The sequence below is a fragment of the Zingiber officinale genome, chromosome 7A, assembly GCF_018446385.1.
Source record: "Zingiber officinale cultivar Zhangliang chromosome 7A, Zo_v1.1, whole genome shotgun sequence".
Classification (NCBI taxonomy): Eukaryota; Viridiplantae; Streptophyta; class Magnoliopsida; order Zingiberales; family Zingiberaceae; genus Zingiber; species Zingiber officinale.
This window is the reverse complement of record NC_055998.1, coordinates 39,489,085-39,504,455: the sequence shown is the minus strand read 5'-3', so window position 1 is coordinate 39,504,455 and position 15,371 is coordinate 39,489,085.

Sequence of the window (15,371 nt, the reverse complement as noted above, 5' to 3'; positions counted from 1 at the left end):
CTTCTGGAAAAATTCGAGTACGCGTTCGGTAATTAAACGAAAAAGCGTCGTAATCGATCGATTGATTGATTCAGACGACCTGAATCGATCCATTGATCGATTCACACGATCTGAATCGATCCATTGATCGATTCAGATGCTCTCTGGAGTGAAACGTGAACCTCCCAATCGATCGACCGATCGATTGGGAAGTCTGATATTTCTGCATTTCTGAAAACCTTTCAGATCCAAGATTTGGAAATGCACAAATAATTGTATATTCCTCTAAAAATCACGACATTTGGTGTAAACACTATTCATGCCTCATATTATCAAGGAAAAACAAAGATTGACAAAAAGCGACACTCCCTAGATAAGATTTACACAAAATTAAAAATTATTGAAAACATCAATGATTCGAGTGTGTCTTATCAAGGTTTCAAAAATAAGTATGGTGCCTATGGTGATTTTAAAAATTTCCAATCATAATCGTAGGGCAACGTACACATGATTTGTACACGTGCTTTCCCTATGATTGGACAAATGAATGTTTATATGAAAACCATTTTTCTTGACCAAAATAATGCATCATAACAAGTATTATGATCAAAATAAATGTCCCTAACCTCTCACCCCCATCTAAATCACATTAAGAGGACAATCCTATGTTTTTGTGAGAGGCACAACTTAAGGTGAATAAAACTTAAAGAGCTTTACTTATGAAGTGATTATGGAGGATATGATTTAATCAATACAACACATTCCCAATTCCCTTCTAAGAAAGCTAAATTCAACTTCGGGAAGAGGTTTGGTGAAGATATCGGCTAAGTTTGATTTTGATCCAACATAATTTAAAATGATATCACCTCGAGTTACATGATCACGAATAAAATGATGTTTAACCTCTATGTGTTTCGTTCTTGAATGATGAACGAGATTTTTGGTTAAGTTGATTGTACTCACATTATCACAAAGAACTTGAACATTGTTTGTAACGCCCGCCCTTCCAGGTAGCACTAAGGCCACCCCAGAGGGACGGACGTCACTAAAACATAGACATCAATTATACTAATGCATATGGATTCATGGCAGCGGAAGACATATATAATTAATTGTTTTTTTTTTCATATCATAACATATACCATATGCATCTAGTTCTCTTAACATGGCATGTGAAGTCAAACGTACCAACATAACATGAGTAGGATATCATACTAGCTGAACATTATCATAAGCATAGGTCCAACATTGTTCACATGCATAACTTAGATAATTCAAAAACTTAAATAGATCTATCCACCAGCACTTCCACACACATCCTCATTGCCTTTCCTGCTTTGCTCCCCTTAAACAATCCATTCCTTGCCTTTATCTGCAGTACAAGGAAAACGTGTAGCTACAAGCCAAAGGCTTAATGAGATCCTTGCCAACCCATAAATCCGAAAAACACATAACATAACATAACATAACATGTAGAAACCATAGCATAGCATAACATAGCATGGAGAATCATAACATAGAACATATCTTATCATGTAAAAACCATAACATCTCATAACATAACATGAGGGAAAACAGAACATAATATATCATATCACATAAGGAGCATAACATATCAGAGTATAGCATGTGAGTGTATATCATGATTTATATCACTTTCTGTAAGCACATATCATGAAGCCTATCATATCATGTAAACATGTATCATAACTCATACCTGTTCATAAGGGTGCATAAACAAAATTTCATAAATATGTGCATGTAGATGCAATATGTATATTTTTAAAACATGTATCATGGAATGCACATATGCATCATGCTTCTTTCAAAACATATAGTATACATACTTGAATATCATATCATCATCATGAGAAGGGCCCCGGCTTGTACCACATGTAAACATAAATGCGCGCAATCCCTAGGACAGGGTAGCTAGCCCCGAACCTACTAGGGATCTAGGTCCGTTCATAGTCCGTAGACCTAGGGGCGTACTGAGGAGCCCATCCCTTAACGAGGTCCGTTCATAGTCCGTCGACCCCGGGGCGCTTATGGAGCCCACCCTTGGTACAAGCCATACAAAGTAAAATATCATGCATATCATATCTCATCATATCATACATGTCATAATTCGTGTCATATCATGAAGAGAGCTCTTGATCCCCAACTTAAGGGAAGCATCTCTTTACCATAGCATGAAGAGTGCTCTTGATCCCAACTTAAGGGAAGCAACTCTTTTTCATAACATGAAGAGTGCTCTTGGTCCCAACTTAAGGGAAGCAACTCTTTTTCATAACATGAAGAATGCTCATGGTCCTAACTTAAGGGAAGCAACTCTTTAGGCTTTTCTTCTTACATAAGTCATTCACACATGCATTATATAACATGTTCTTATCATAACATAAAGTATAACATGTTATTTTCTTATCATCAAACTTGGCATATCATCTCATGAACTTAGCATAACATATCATGAACATGGCATATCATATCATGAGTCTAGCATATCATATCATGACCATAGCCTATCATGTCATAAGTCTATCATATCATATCATAAACATGGCACATCTTATCATAAGACATAGAAATGTAACATATCGTAAAGCATATTTTCATCGCATCATAAAGCATGAAAGCTTAATCTACTTATATATCAAAGGCTACATATCATGAAAATGCATAAGCATGTTTGGTTAGGTTTAAACTCTTTCCTAACCCAATTAATCCATCTTGGCCGAACCATATCAGTAGGTTTCAACCTCATTTCATTCCATATGAAGCATAGAACTTATCCACATAACATGTAAACTTGATCTAAGCACATACAAGGCATTATACTTCATGAATAAGCATGTTTGAGTTCAAAACTCTAAACTTAACCCATTTATCTCAATTTGGCCGAAACATATCAGTAGGGTTCTTATATCATTTGGTTCCATATGAAGCATAGAACTTATCCACATAACATGTAAACTTGATCTAAGCAAATACAAGGCATTATATTTCATGAATAAGCATGTTTGAGTTCAAAACTCTAACCCTAACCCATTTATTTCAATTTGGCCGAAACATATCAGTAGGGTTCTTATATCATTTGGTTCCATATGAAGCATAGAACTTATCCACATAACATGTAAACTTGATCTAAGCACATACAAGGCATTATACTTCATGAATAAGCATGTTTGAGTTCAAAAACTCTAACCCTAACCCATTTATTTTCATTTGGCCGAAACATATCAGTAGGGTTTCATGTCTTTTTATTCCATAAGAAGCATAAGACTTAAACATGTAACATGCACATTTAATCTAAGTACCTATAGAGCATTGTACAAGTATCTACAAGGCACTATACTTCATGAATAAGTCTATTTGAGTTCAAAACTCTAACCCTAACCCATTTATTTTCATTTGGCCGAAACATATCAGTAGGGTCTCATATCATTTTATTCCATAAGGAGCATAAAAGTTAAACATATGACAAGCCCATTTAATCTAAGTGCATACAAGGTATTGTACTTCATGATCTAAGCATTTTTGAGTTCAAAACTTTAACCCTAACCCATTTATTTCAATTTGGCCAAACATATCAGTAGGGTTTCATACCATTTTATTCCATAAGGAGCATAAAACTTAAACATATAACAAGCCCATTTAATCTAAGTGCATACAAGGTATTGTGCTTCATGATCTAAGCATATTTGAGTTCAAAACTTTAACCCTAACCCATTTATTTCAATTTTTTTGCCAAACATATCAGTAGGGTTTCATACCATTTTATTCCATAAGAAGCATAAAAACCTTGGTTATAAACATGTAAAAATTCATACATCACAAAGAGGTACAACTAGTATGGTTTCTATCTAAAATTCTTGACCTATGGCCTTATAATCAATTTTGGCCGAACCATATAGATAGGTATCTCTTTCTTTTTTTCACAACATGAAGAATGAAGACTTAACTAACAACATGAGAAATTCATATATCATAGAGTAGAAAAAAATTAAGCATGTGATCAAAGAAAACTTGTTCTAGGTCCTCTCTTCCATCCTTGGCCGAAACATGCAATAAGGCTCTAAATTTCTCTTTTTTCTTTTTCTATAATATGAAGCATCTCTTATCACTTGTTAACCCTAAGTGACTACCTATTCTTTATCTTGACCACATTCTTGCAAGAAAATTTTTAGAGTTTCAAAAAATATTTTAAACCAAAGCTACTTGTACTGTAGTGAGGGGATACTCACATCCTTGCGCTTGTTTTCCTTAGAGATTTAACCTTTGTTGTGGATCCTTCCTAGAGAGGGGAAGCTTCCTTGCTCCTTGGTCTTGGCAAGAAGAGGAAATGGTGAAGAAGAGGTCACGGTGGAGGAGGAGGGAGTAGGAAGGTGAATGAGGAAAAATGCCAACTCATTTTAATTTCCTCCTTTTATTCATCATGAGAGGAGGAAGGAAAAATATATTTTTATTCCTCCTTTCTTTTACTCTCTTCATAATTAAGAGAAAAGTCTAGATACATCCCTTCTTGGTGAGTAAGAAAAGAATATTCTAGAGCATCTCTTCATTAGAGAGGAAGAAGACAACTCTCACTTCTCCTTCTAAGAGAAGAGCCTTTTCTTCTTACATTTAATTATGGTTTCCCTCTCTTTTCTAACAATAATTTCTCTTGGTCTAGTGGTTATCTTATTTAGGCATCTAATGAGAGATCTAGAGTTCAAGTCCTAGACCTTATATATTTTTATTTCTATTTTATTTGTTTAAGTGTTCGACTAGGAGCAAAATTTAACTAAAGCATATATATATTTTTTTTCCTTTATTCATGATAAAATATTCTAGAATTTTGCTAAGGACCCTATGGGTGTTACAGTCTCCCATACCTCATATAAGTTCGTCCTCGAACTTTAAAATAGCTCGAGGTACTTCTGTCTCATATCGTCTTCGCGTTCCCAAGTCGCTTCTTCGAACCGTTGATTTTGGCACAGAACCTTTACTAATGGTATTTCCTTGTTCCTTAGCCTTTTAATATCTCAATCTAATATCTGAATCGGTCGGCTCTCGTATCTCAGGTCCTCTTGAACTTGAACTGTCTGTGGTTCGATCACTTGATCTGTGCCACCCATGTACTTCTTGAGCATTGAGACATGGAACACATTGTGAATAGCCGACATCTCTGGTGGTAGCTCTAGTTCATAAGCCACCTTGCCAACTCTCTTCAGAATTTGATATGGTCCTACATATCGAGGACTTAGTTTTCCCTTCTTTCCGAATCTCATCACTCCTTTCATAGGAGCTACTTTGAGGAATACTGAATCCCCGACGCTGAATTCCAGCGGCCTACGTCGCTTATCTGCATAATTCTTCTGCCGACTTTGAGCAGTCTCTATCCTTTGGCGGATCTTCTGTATTGCACGGGTGGTGCTGTCGATAAGATCGGTTTGAAATCTCAGTTCCTTCTTTTCACCGCCTTCATACCAGCATATAGGGGATCTACATTTTCTCCCGTACAATGCCTCGTACGGTGCAATACCAATGGTAGCTTGATAGCTATTGTTATAGGCGAATTCCGCTAAGCATAGGTATCGGCACCAGCTCCCTTTGAAGTCCAGGGCGCAAGCTTGTAACATATCTTCCAGTACTTGATTCACCCTTTCTGTTTGCCCGTCAGTCTGAGGGTGAAAGGCAGTGCTGAACAATAATTTCGTACCCAGGGCTTTCTGAACCCATTCCCAAAAATGTGAAACAAAACCGCCATCTCTATCAGAGATGATGGTCTTAGGGATCCCATGCAGTCTGATAATCTCTTTGACATATAATTGGGCTAGCTGTTCGATCGAGTAGGTCATCTTGATTGCCATAAAATGGGCCGATTTTGTCAACCTGTCCACGATTACCCATATAGCATCGTAGCCATTCGTCGTTTTGGGAAGTCCCGAAATGAAGTCCATGGAAATATCCTCCCATTTCCATTCTGGAATCTGAATTGGCTGCAGTACACCTCCAGGTCTCTGGTGTTCTGCTTTAACTCTTTGGCAGGTCAGGCAAGTACTGACGTGCTGAGCCACATCCCTCTTCATACCAAACCACCAGAATTTCTTCTTCAGGTCTTGGTACATTTTGGTGGATCCAGGATGCATTGCGTATGGTGTCGCATGCACCTCCTCTAATATCTTTTTCCGCATCTCTGAATCGTCGGGAATACATAGGCGATCCTTGAAGTACAGTATTCCACTATCAGCGATACGAAATCCGTTATCCTTCCCTTCTACGACTTCTTGCTTGATCCTTTGGATGCTGGGGTCACGGGTTTGTTTCTCTGATATATTGTCGAATAATGTTGTTGCTATGGTCAGGGTAGAGAGTTGCCTGGTCACATTTTCGACCCTCTGACCGGTAATGTTTCTCGGCTTCCCGATAAATTCATACTTCGGTTCGCATTTAGGATTCGATAACATATTTGCATAATGACTAATAATAGGTATCTGACCTGTAATGACTGTCGAAGCACTCGTCCCATCTTCTTTGGTGAGGGAGTGGATCCTGGCATTCGTCATAGCTGGCGGGGCTTCCAGTCTCCCTTGACCAATCTGAGGGCCTTCTAGTGCAGCTTGCATTAGGTGTAGCTGTGAGGGGGCACCTCTGTTCTGGATATTTTGCTGCTGAGGTGTCTGCATCTGAGTAGGACAATTTCTGGCCAAGTGTCCTTCCAATCCGCAACTGTAGCACTTATTCGTGCCCACACGACATTTTCCCAGATGCTTCTTTCCGCAGGTGGTGCACTGAGGAAACATAGGTTGCTTGTTCGCTGAACCACCCTGAGAACTGTTCTATTGTTTTCTTTTACCATTGGAGTTTCTCCTTCCAGTTGGTTCTGATATGTTGAGGTTTCTGAGCTTGACTCTTACCCTCATTCATCGCCTTCTGATAGTGTTCAGTAATCAGAGCACTGCTAATTAATTCCTCGGTGGTCTATGGTCTATTAACGCCGCCGGCCACATTTAGGGCTATTTCGGGTCTGAGCATCTTCGGCATAAGTCTGACCCTTTCTCTTTCTGTACTGACCAGCTCTGGACATAGGCGTGCTAATCGGTTAAATTTCTTCACGGCCTCATTCACTGATAGGTCACCTTGCCGGAACTCGGTGAACTCGTCGTAGTGTTTATTGGTCACCCGCATATGGAAGAACTCTTCAAGGAATTCAGTCTCGAAGTCTGTCCATCTCATCTGATTCACCTGTCTCCTTGCTTTGACTTGGTCCCACCACATTCTAGCATCGCCTGTAAGGCAAAACGATGCACACTTAACCTTCTCGTGTTCGGGCCAATCTAAAAGCTCCACGATGCTTTCCACAGTCTTAAGCCACGCCTGAGCATCCCATGGCTCACAGTTTCCGGAGAAGGCTTCTGGCTTTTGCCTCTGCCACTGAATCAGGTATGCCTTTTGTCGGACCACTGGAATAGGAACTACCGGTGATACCGGTGCCGGAGGTACTGGTACAGCCGCAGGTATAATAGGTATCGCATTCGGGTTCCCTGGTGGGGTAACAGGATTCCCTTACTGATTCATCAATGCAGTGATCGTTTGTTGATGTTCCGTGACCTGACGCTGGAGCTCGGTAATCACATGCATCAGATCGGGTGGAGGTACCGTCTCATCTGCTCGGGTATTTCGTGTTCTAACCATGCTTTATCTTCATAAATCATAATAAACTAATATAGGTTATCGTTATTCATGACCAGGCTACCCTAAGGTTGTTATTGTTCCTAATCTACCATCATATATATCTAATGTAACGACCCGCCTCCTACTGACTAGGCTGCGAGGCCGGACCGTTACGTTATGCTGTGCTAAACTACTATTGCGGAAATCTGGATCTATTAAAATTTTGCTAAGCTGATTACTGTACAATCTGAACTTAACATTCTAGGTGTACGTAGGAGTTGTACACATGCTACGAAAGACAATCTATGCCTCTCGGATGTCCTACTAGCTAAAATCAGGCATTTCAATCGATCCGTGGATCGATTGGGGCTGTCGGATCGATCCAGTGATCGATCCAGCTTGATACTGGCACGGAGGGAAACTCTGATCGGTCGGCTGACCGATCCATAGGCTACAACGCTTCTGTATGCGGCTGGATCGGTCTACCAACCGATCCAGGAGCACCCTGATCGGTCAGCTTGACCGATCCAGTGGCTCACTGATCGGTCGGCTGACCGATCAGTGAGCTTCTGTGCTCGCTGTTCGCATATGGATCGGTAGGCTGACCGATCCATAACAGAGGCCAACTCTCTGTTCGTGACTGGATCGGTCAGCTGACCGATCCAGTGGCATAGCCCATCTCTGATCGGTCTGTAGACCGATCTGGGTTTCTGATTTCGAATCAGAACCCCTGATTTCAGCACTTGTGCGTGCCAAAATCTCACATTTCACTCGTGCTATACACAGAACATACCCTAATAACATAAAGCTAGCATTCTAAACTTGAAATAAAACAGGGTTTACTAGTTCGTGGCATTTAACAAATTAAAAGTGCATGGAAATAGAAATACTGAGAGTTCAATTGTTGGAATTTGCTAAATCCCCTAAGAATCTTTTATTCCAAGTTCCTACCACACACATCATCTCTGCATTGCCCTCCAGCTTCCTCTGCTAGTCCATCTTTCCTTTACCTTTATCTGCAGTATAAGGAAAGTAGAATCTGTAAGCTTAAAGCTTAGTAAGAAACCATCTACCTCACAAAAACATGCATACGGTGCTAATAATGTTTTTAAAACATGCTATTTAAAACATATGCTGAACATGTCAAACATGACATGGCGTACATACATAGAAGCAAAGCTAGTCATGGCATACTAACATCTACAGCATGTATAACCAAAAACTGAAACATAGGGCTACCATATAACATCATAGGAAGAAATTGAGCTAAAAACATGAACTAAGCTGAACTGAGCTAATTTATGATTTTAAACCATATTCACATAACTGATTGGGAGGTTTTGAAAACTATATACATAATAGTTCAAAATAATAATCATGCTGCTGCTTGGGCCCGACATTGTACTTGTTGTGCGCGCATCCCTAACTAGACCCGGGTTTGCAAGTCCCGAATTTAGAAAGGTTACTAGGTTATTTGAACCTAGGGACCGACTGTGGGAATCCAGCCCAATGGATATCTAATCCTGTACAGTGCCACTGAAAAGTAAAATACTGATATAGCTGTATTTTTGGCTGTTCTCGCTATTTCTAGGTTATCTGGACCTAGAGCTAGGTTGTCTGAACCTAGAGGCGACTGTGGGAGCCCACCCATTGGACCGTAGTCCCATGAAAGCTGTAGTAAGGCTAACTAAGCTATTTTAAATGCTTCTATTGCATTTACTGAGCTATTAAAAATGCCTAAGTTGCATTTTACTGAGCTAATCATTTAATCGAACATCTAGTGTGCTTAAACTCCCCTCTCTTTTAGGGAGACTACCTTTAGGCACCCAACAGCATCTAAACCTCCAACTGAAGGGGGGAAGATGTGTCCGGCCCATCTAAAGATACTCACTAAATCCCTAAACCCGCGAGGAGGGTTAAATACACCCTATATGTCGAAAAAATCTGCATATAACTAAACTAATGCATAGAAAACCAAACGGAAGCTACTTATACTGCAGGTGAGGGGTTTCTTACCTCCTATTCGTAATTTCTTACGATTCTAATCGCTAGGTTTCCGGAGGCCGTTTTCATTTTCTATTTATTTTTGCTACTTCTGCTACTCTAAAAATTCCGAAAAAATATCTAAAAATTCCAGAATAATTGTAGAATATTTCTAAAATAGTTTTGAGAATTTTCAGGCGTTACAATCCCCCATACCTTATAAAAAGTTCATCCTCGAATTTAGAACAATTCTGGGTACTTCTGTCTCATGCTGGCTTGTGTGTCCCAAGTTGCCTCTTCTGCTGTGTGACTGTGCCAAATAACTTTGACTAATGGTACTTCCTTGTTCCGCAATTTCTTAACTGCTCGGTCTATTATCTGAATAGGCCGACTGTCATAGCTGAGGTCTTCGCGGATCTGTACCGACTGGGGCTCAATCACTTGGGTGGCATCTGGGGTATGCTTCTTCAGCATAGAGACATGAAATACGTTGTGGACAGCTGACATTTCCTGGGGTAGCTCTAGCTCATATGCTACCTTGCCCACTCTTCTGCTGATAAGGTATAGTCCCACATATCTGGGACTTAGCTTGCCCTTCTTCCCAAAACGCATTACTCCCTTCATGGGAGCTACTCTGAGGAACACTGAATCCCCAACTGAAAACTCTAAGGGTCTACGCCGTGTATCAGCATAGCTCTTCTGGCGGCTCTGAGCTGTCTCTATCCTCTGGCGGATCTGCTGTATAGCTGCTGTGGTATCTGCTACTAGATCTGTGTGAAGCTCTAGTTCTTTCTGTTCACCACTCTCATACCAGCAGATTGGAGATCTACACCTCCGCCCACAGAGAGCCTCGTAAGGTGCCATACCGATAGTGGCCTGATAGCTGTTGTTGTATGCAAATTCTGCTAGACTCAGATATTTACACCAACTTCCTTTGAAATCTAGGGCACATGCTCGGAGCATATCTTCGAGTACCTGATTTACTCGCTCCGTCTGTCAATCTGTCTGAGGATGGAAAGCTGTGCTGAACTTTAACTTCGTGCCCAAAGCTGACTGTACACACTCCCAGAAGTGTGACGTGAACCTACTGTCTTTGTCTGAAATAATGGTTCGTGGGACTCCATGCAGCCTGATAATCTCCTTGAGATACAACTGAGCTAGTTGCTCCATGGAATAGGATATTCTGATAGCTAGGAAGTGGGCTGATTTAGTCAACCTGTCGACTATTACCCAGATGGTATCAAAACCATTTGTGGTCCTGGGTAATCCCACTATGAAGTCCATGGAAATATCCTCCCACTTCCACTCTGGGATCTGGATGGGCTGCAAAACTCCTCCTGGTCTCTGATGTTCTGCCTTGACCCTCTGACAGGTTAGGCAGGTGCTGACATATCGAGCGATGTCTCTCTTCATCCCAGGCCACCAAAAACGTTTCTTCAAGTCCTGATACATTTTGGTGGAGCCTGGATGCATCGCATAGGGAGTCTTGTGAGCCTCATCTGAAATCTTCCTTCTGAGTTCCTCCTGATCTGGAACACATAATCTGTCGCCAAAATACAACACCCCGCTAGCTGACACTCTAAACTCTCCACTTTCTGCTTCTGCTAATCCTTGCTTGATTTTATGAATTTTAGGATCCTGTTCCTGAGCTGTCTGGATGTCACCAAGCAAGGTCGACTCTAAGGTCATAGTAGAGAGCTGTCCAACTATGAGTTCGAGACCGAAATCTGTGATCTCTTTCTGTAGGGGTGGTGACATGGCTGCTAGAGATAATAAGGTAGCACTGGACTTTCTACTAAGTGCATCTGCTACCCTATTTGCTTTCCCTGGGTGGTAGAGGATGTCTATATCGTAGTCCTTGACCAGCTCTAACCATCTGCGCTGTCGCATATTCAGATCCTTCTGAGTGAAGAAGTACTTCAGACTCTGATGATCTGTATACACTCTGCACTGAGCTCCATACAAGTAATGTCTCCAAATCTTGAGAGCGAACACTACTGCTGCAAGCTCAAGGTCATGAGTAGGGTAATTCTTCTCATAGTCCTTGAGTTGTCTGGAGGCATAGGCTATCACCTTGCCATCTTGCATCAGTACTGCTCCTAGTCCCAATTTGGAGGCATCACTGTAAATGTCGAAACGGTCTGTATTTTCTGGTAAAGCTAGAATAGGAGCACTGGTCAATCTCCTTTTCAGCTCACTGAAACTGTTCTCGTAGTCCTCTGTCCACTGAAACTTCCTGTTCTTTCTGGTAAGAGCTGTCAGTGGGGAGGCTATCCTGGAGAAGTCCTCTACAAATTTTCTGTAATAGCCTGCTAATCCCAGAAAGCTTCTGATCTCACTGGCGTTCTTGGGTCTTTTCCAGTTGCTCACAGCTTCTATCTTACTGGGGTCTACCATGATACCATCCCTTGAGATGATATGACCCAGGAAGGACACCTGATCTAACCAAAATTCACATTTTGTGAACTTGGCGTACAACTGATTCTGCTGAAGGGTCTGTAATACTGTTTTCAGGTGCTCTGCGTGTTCTTCCTGAGTTCCTGAATAGATAAGAATGTCATCGATGAACACGATAACGAACTTATCTAAGTATTCTCTGAATACCCTATTCATGAGGTCCATGAAAGTAGCTGGAGCATTTGTCACGCCAAAGGGCATGACTACGAACTCATAATGTCCGTATCTGGTCCTGAATGCTGTCTTGGGTATATCCCCTTCTTTAACTTTCACCTGATGATAACCTGATCTGAGGTCTATTTTAGAGAACACTGCTGCTCCCTTTAGCTGATCGAACAGGTCATCAATTCTGGGAAGAGGATACCTGTTCTTGATGGTAACTTGGTTCAAAGCTCTGTAATCTATACACAGGCGCATGCTCCCGTCCTTCTTCTTCACGAACAATACTGGCGCTCCCCATGGTGAGTGACTAGGGCGTATGAAGCCTTTGTCAAGTAGCTCCTGTAATTGCTTATGATGTTCCTTCAATTCTGCTGGAGCCATGCGGTAGGGTACTTTGGAAATAGGGTTTGTACCGGGAATGAGCTCTATCTCAAATTCGATCTCCCTGTCTGGTGCTAATCCTGGTAACTCTTCAGGGAAGACTGTTGGATAGTCACATACGACTCGGACCTCTGCTAGCTGTTGGTCCTTGTCCTGACTGGTACTGACTACGTGTGCTAAAAATCCCGTACACCCTGAATCCATTAATCTCTGTGCCTTCATAGCTGAGAGAAACCTCTTGGCCTTTCTTATGGATTCTCCGACGAACTCGAACTGTGCTTCTGCTTCAGGTTGGAATATGACTTTCTGTTCGCATTCAAAGCATCCTCGTGTGCCCTTACGACAAACTCCAGGATGGAATTTCCCACAAGTAGCACACTTTGGATAACTCGGCTGCTTGCTGGCTGGCCCTCCTTTTGGGTAACTCCCTGGTTTGCGCTTGTTGCTGGAGTTCCCTTTCTAGTTAGAGCCATGGGAGCTGTGACCCTGCTGTTTCTTAGTGACTGAGCCTCCTTGACCTTTAGCTTCTGAGAGGACTTGCTTCTGCTTCTTGATGCTATTCTGGTAATGCTCAGTGATTAGAGCACTGCTCACTAGCTCCTCTGTGGTTTGTGGCCTATGAACACCACCAGCCACATTCATCGCTATTTCCAGCCTCAGCATCTTGAGCATCAACCGGACTCGTTCTTTTTCTGTGCTGACTAATTCAGGGCATAGATGAGCTAACCTGTTGAATTTCTTCACGGCTTCCTCAACTGATAGGTTGCCCTGACGAAACTCAGTGAACTCGTCGTAGTGGCGGTTGGTGACCCGCGTGTGAAAGAACTCCTCAAAGAATTCTTTCTCGAAGTCTGCCCATGTCATCTGATTTACTGGGCGCTTCGCTCTGATTCTCTCCCACCACATGCGTGCATCTCCTATCAGACAGAAGGAGGCGCACTTCACCTTCTCATGTTCTGGCTAGTCCAGAAGCTCCATCGCACTCTCCAGTATTTTGAACCAGGCTTGTGCATCCCATGGTTCACTGGTGCCTGAGAAGTTCTCGGGCTTGACTCTCTGCCACTGGATCAAATAGGCTTCTCTCTTTGCCTCTACTGCTGCTGGGGCTACTGGTGCTGTAGGCTAGACTGGTGGAACCTCTAAGACCACTGGTGTCGCTAAGTTAGGCTCCGGGGTGACAGTGGGAGTGTTCTGCTGACTAGCCTTTAAGGTGGCTATTTCCTGTTGCTGTTCAGCTAGCTGCTGCTGTAACTGAGCCACTAGTGCTGTAAGGGGCTCAGTGGCTGGTGTCCTTCTAGCTGGGCGTCCTCGTGCCATTTCTAAAGACATGAAGGACAGGACATGCATAACTAATACAATTATAACTGTATAACTATTGCTATCATGTTATATACTATCACATACTAACATGCATCAATCATTTATAAACATGAGCTATAACAAGAAAGCAAGAAACAGAAATAAAGCAGAGGTATTCTTACTTGGAAGCTACAGGTTCAATGCTGATGTGTGTGTAGGAAGTATGGAACACTGCTCTGATACCACTCTGTAACGACCCGCCTCCTACTGACTAGGCTGCGAGGCCGGACCGTTATATTATGCTGTGCTAAACTACTATTGCGGAAATCTGGATCTATTAAAATTTTGCTAAGCTGATTACTGTATAATCAACACTTAACATTCTAGGTGTACTTAGGAGTTGTACACATGCTAGGGAAGACAATCTATGCCTCTCGGATGTCCTACTAGCTATAATCAGGCATTTCAATCGATCCGTGGATCGATTGGGGCTGTCGGATCGATCCAGTGATCGATCCAGCTTGATACTGGCACGGAGGGAAACTCTGGATCGGTCGGCTGACCGATCCATATGCTACAATGCTTCTGTATGCGGCTAGATCGGTCTACCGACCGATCCAGGAGCATCCTGATCGGTCGGCTTGACCGATCCAGTGGCTCACTGATCGGTCGGCTGATCGATCAGTGAGCTTCTGTGCTCGCTGTTCGCATATGGATCGGTCGGCTGACCGATCCATAACAGAGGCCAACTCTCTGTTTGCGACTGGATCGGTCAGCTGACCTATCCAGTGGCACAGCCCACCTCTGATCGGTCTGTAGACCGATCTAGGTTTCTAATTTCGAATCAGAACCCCTGATTTCAGCACTTGTGCGTGCCAAAATCTCACATTTCACTCGTGCTATACACAGAACATACCCTAATAACATAAAGCTAGCATTCTAAACTTGAAATAAAACAGGGTTTACTAGTTCGTGGCATTTAACAAATTAACAGTGCATGGAAATAGAAATACTGAGAGTTCAATTGTTGGAATTTGCTAAATCCCCTAAGAATCTTTCATTCCAAGTTCCTGCCACACACATCATCTCTGCATTGCCCTCCAGCTTCCTCTGCTAGTCAATCTTTCCTTTACCTTTATCTGTAGTATAAGGAAAGTAGAATCTGTAAGCTTAAAGCTTAGTAAGAAACCATCTACCTCACAAAAACATGCATACGGTGCTAATAATGTTTTTAAAACATGCTATTTAAAACATATGCTGAACATGTCAAACATGGCATGGCGTACATACATAGAAGCAAAGCTAGTCATGGCATACTAACATCTACAACATGTATAACCAAAAACTGAAACATAGGGCTTCCATATAACATCATAGGAAGAAATTAAGCTAAAAACATGAACTAAGCTGAACTGAGCTAATTTCTGATTTTAAACCATATTCACATAACTGAT